The sequence below is a fragment of the Nannospalax galili genome, unplaced genomic scaffold (genome assembly GCF_000622305.1).
Source record: "Nannospalax galili isolate Female #2095 unplaced genomic scaffold, S.galili_v1.0 scaffold687, whole genome shotgun sequence".
In the NCBI taxonomy this organism is placed as follows: Eukaryota; Metazoa; Chordata; class Mammalia; order Rodentia; family Spalacidae; genus Nannospalax; species Nannospalax galili.
Window position 1 is genome coordinate 1,299,092 of NW_008357456.1, and position 4,575 is coordinate 1,303,666.

The 4,575-nt window shown below is 42.1% G+C and overlaps 1 non-coding gene across 1 annotated transcript; it reads right to left on the reverse strand.

The window, feature by feature from the left end:
- Nucleotides 1-1,755: 1,755 nt before the first annotated feature.
- On the reverse strand, nt 1,756-1,825 carry Trnav-gac. The gene has a single exon. It is a non-coding gene; the product is annotated as a tRNA-Val (tRNA).
- Nucleotides 1,826-4,575: the final 2,750 nt, after the last annotated feature.

Sequence of the window (4,575 nt, forward strand, 5' to 3'; positions counted from 1 at the left end):
TTCTTCTTCTTTTTTATTTATTTATTTCTTTCGGTCTTTTTGAGACAAGGTATCCCTGTAGCTGCAGCTGGCCTGGATATGCTCATGGAGACCAGGCTGTCCTGCCTTTGATTTCAGATTGCCTGCCTCTGCTTCCTGAGTGCTGGGATCAAAGGTATGTGCCACCATGCCCAGCTTCACTTCATTTTTCAACAAGCGTTTGGACTGCTTCTGCATTTGCTATCGTGAATAATAAATATGTATAGAAATATATCTTTGAGACTCTGTTTTCAGTTGATTTGGTTATATGCTCAGAACTGAAATTGCTACATCATCTGCAAGTCTGTTTTTATTTTAGGAACCATCACACTGCTTTGTAATATAACAATACTATTTTACACTCCTACTGTCGCTAAGGGTTTCAATTTCTACCTCTCCTCACTGAAATTTTTTTTAAATTTCTTTTCGGTGTCCTTAATAGTTATGACATGGTTTCTTATTGTTTAGATTTGTATTTCTACATAATCAGTGATGATGAGCATCTTTTCATGGACTTATTGGCCATCTGTTTATCTTCTTTGAAGAAATGTCTATTTGAGTCCTTTACCTGTTTTTAAATTGGGTTGTTATTGTCATTGTTGAGTTTTAAGAGTTTTCTGTGTATTCCGAAGACCAATCCATTTCCAGATACACATGCATTCCTTTCTGCTCTGCCAATAGTGTTTTTTGATACAAAGAATTAAATTTTTTTTTCCAATTTGTCTATTTTTTCTTTTGTTGTCTGTGACTTTGGTGCCAGATCCAAGAAATCACCCACTCCTAGGAAGCGTTTTTCTTGAGTTTTCTTCTAGAAGTTTTATAATTTTAGACCTACATTTAGATCTTTGATAGTTGTTAATTTTTTGCATAAGGTGTTAGGTTAGGGTCTACCTTTTACCTTCTGTTTGTGGCCATCTATTTTTCAGAGCAATCTGTTAAAAGACTGTACCCTTTCCAAAAGTCATTAGACCATACATGTGAAGGTTTATCTCTGGATTGTCTGTCCTTTTCCATTAGCCTATATCTGATTCTTTTATACTTCTACACTGTTTGCATAGACTTTGTAGCAAGTGTAAGTGCTCCAACTGTGTTTTTGTTTTGTTTTGTTTTCAAGATTGTTTTGGCCATTTGGAATCCCTGGAGATGCCAACTGAATTTTAGGAAGGAGGTTTCTATTTCTTTCCCCTCCCCCTCACTTCTTCCTCTCTTCCTTCTCTTCCTCTTCCTCATCTTCCTCCTCTCCCTCCTTCTTGTCTTCTTGTTTTTCTGTCTCTCTCTCTGTCTCTCTCTGTCTCTCTCTGTCTCTCCCTCTGTCTGTCTCTCTGTCTCTCTCTCTCTCTCTCTCTCTCTCTCTCTCTCTCTCTCTGTAGTGCATGTGCCACAGCATCTCTCTCTCTCTCTCTCTCTCTCTCTCTCTCTCTCTCTCTCTCTCTGTAGTGCATGTGCCACAGCACGTGTGGAGGATCAAAGACAATTTTTGATTGTGGATTCTCTCCTTCCATCATATGGGTCCTGGGGATTGAACTCAAGTAATTAGGCTTGATGGCAGTTACCTTTACCTGCTGAACCATCTTACCAGCCCTCTTCTTTTCTTCTTTCTTTTTCTAAGGCACAGTCTGGTGTATCATAGGCTGGTCTTGAACTTTCTACATAGCTAAAAATAATCTTGAACTTCTGATCCTTCTGCCTTGACTTTCTGAGTTCTAGGATTATAGCATAAGCCTTCCTATCAGTTTATGCTGTGCTGGGGATTGAACCCAGGACTTCCTGTATGTCAGACAAGCACTCTACCAACTGAGCTACATGCCCAGGTCAGAAGTTTTTTCCATTTCTGTAAATATTTAACCACTTCGGCTGTTTTTATTTTTTTCTGGTGGCTGGAATAGAACCCAGAGCCTCACACATTCTGAATAATTCTCTGCCACTCAGCTACACTTTACTTTTGATTTTCAAAGTTTCAATCACAAAGTTTAACTTAATAGCTGAACTCTATGGTACACAATGGGGTGAATTAAGCTGAAAACAGGTATTTATTGAAGATAGAATATGTACGAGATATCATAACTAAGACCAAATGACACCCAGAATGAACAGTACAAGGCTATGGGTACACAGCTCGGTATTCATTAAACAAGTGGGCACAAAATGGTGGCATATAACGACTAGGCTATAACAGCATCTTGTAGAGGACTTGTGATATAAACCCCTTCAGATAAGAAATCCACATGATAAGTGAGCAAAAATTGCCTGGTTTGTAGTAGCAACTCAATCAATCTCAAGACGAAGAAACTGAGGCTCAGAGAGATGAAGGGACATGCCCAAAAATCAACAGTGGAGAAAAACTTGAACATATTTGAACTCAAAATCCGTATTCTTTCCATTCTACTGTTAGAGCTCTATTTTATACATGCTTAGTCTTGGTATCCTCTTCTGCTCTGCTCCCTAAACTCCTCCACCACCACCCCTACATCTTAGTCACATTATCAGTGAAGTGTCTGAGGTAGTTATCCCAGGTCTGGCCCTCTGAAACTAGAGACAAACGCAAAGACAAAGTCCTGCATCTGATGTGCTTCCATGGCCCCTGCTCAGCTTCCTCCCCAGGCCTGACTGACCTGATGATGCTGATAAGGCTGGACTTCCGGCTGGACTGTGAAGGCAGACACACTATTCTATACCTCTACTCTGCCTCCACTTTCCAGGACAGTGGCAGAGAAGAAACGATTGCCCAGACCTTCTCTAGGAACCAGTCCCCACTGGTTTTTGTCTGCATTATCTCTTGTGCTAGTCACAACCCACCATCATCATTTGCCAAAGGTGAAAATCGAAGTCACTGACACAAAGCCACCCAGTGCATTTCACCTCAACTGCCCTATTCCAGAGCTCTGATGACCCAAGATGGAATGGAAATGCCATCCTACTGCCAAGAAAGAACAAAGGAACAGCTGGACGAGAGATACAGAACTGAACTATCAGAGGGTAGCTCATGGTTTACTCTTTCTTCTGGTTGTAATGTGTCATCAGGTTGTCTACTCAGAGATGTAAGAAGGGCCCAGGATACAGGAGGGGCTCAATTAGGAACAACCGTCCTTTCATTATGAATGAGGAAAATAGGAGGGAAAGATGCTGTCCTTGGTAAAACTAATCACCCTTTGAAAGGGCGGAAGAGGGCTGGAGAGATGATTCAGGGAGTAAGAGCGCTTGCTGCTCTTCCAGAGGACCAGAGTTCAGTTCCCCAGTATCCACACTGGGTGGCTCACCTTCCAGCTCCAGGCTATCCAATGCCCTTTTCTGGCCTCTAGTGCACTCACACACACAGCACATACCTACAAACATACACATAAATCAGTAAAAATAAAATATAAACATAGAAGTAAAGAAAGAAAGGGTAGAGCCTGGGGCTGGGTGATGATCATCAGGTAAAAGCACTTCCTACACAAGCCTCATGATCTGAGTTCAATCTTCAGAACCCCTGAAAGAAGCTGCATACGGTAACACACATTTTAATACTAGCACTCCTAAGGCAAGAGGGGAGGGGCGAATCCTCCTGGACCTCTTGGACCAGCTGGCCTGGGCTGCATAGCAGCAGAAACAAGAGACACCCTGCTCAACAAGATGGAAAGAAAGAACCAACTTCCTAAAGTTGTCCTCTAACCACCACATGTGTACTTGGAACACACCGGTGCAAGTGCTGAAAAAACGTTTCTTAAATGGGCAAAAGAAGAAAAGAACTGAGACCAAGAGAGAAGATTCTAGAACCTGGCACACTTAGGCTTGAAATCTGGTTCTTCCATTGGTTTGCTGTATGCAAAGTTACCTCCCCTCTCTGACTTTTAGTTTCCCCATTGGTATAAAAGGGAGCAAGATAATAGTCTCATTGGATCAAAAAAAAAAAAAAAATGGCTGGGCTTTAAATGACAGTGTGTTAAGAGGCCTGGTGCAGATGAAGACTTTAGAAAGTACTGTTTTTACCACAGCTCTCCCCCTAGGGCTTAGTGAAAGTAATCACTTTGCTTAAATGCATACGAAAAAGATTCAGACTCCCTTCATAACAATGGCTATCTTTGTGGGTGCCTATGCAAATCCAAAGTAAAGGTTTAGAAACCTTGGCTGGGGGGCATCCCTGTCTCTGCTCAGATCTGGCTCACCTTCATTTTCACTGCCTGAGGTATGCCTGCCCCTTCCCTGACTCCAGCCCATGCTGGGCACAAAAGTATCTTGGGGTGACAAGTCCTCCCTCTGGCTGCTCCTTTTGTCATTAGCAGACCGACTCTTGGAAGGAAAAACAAGGAGTGGTTTAAAAGAACGGGGGCTGTTGCATCTCCTGCATGTTATGAAATGTGCAAAAGAGACAGGTGTTAGGTTATAGTGACAGCACATACAACTCACAGATTTTAGACTACAAGGCAAGGTCTATCACATGCTGTTTTACGCACACCTGCTCACGTGTAGCAAGCTGAGCCCGGTACAGCTCACAGGAACATTCAAGACTCTCTGCACACACTTGCTTATTGCTTAGAAGTACAAGAAACATCTCAATTCTTTTTTTCCATTGGTAAT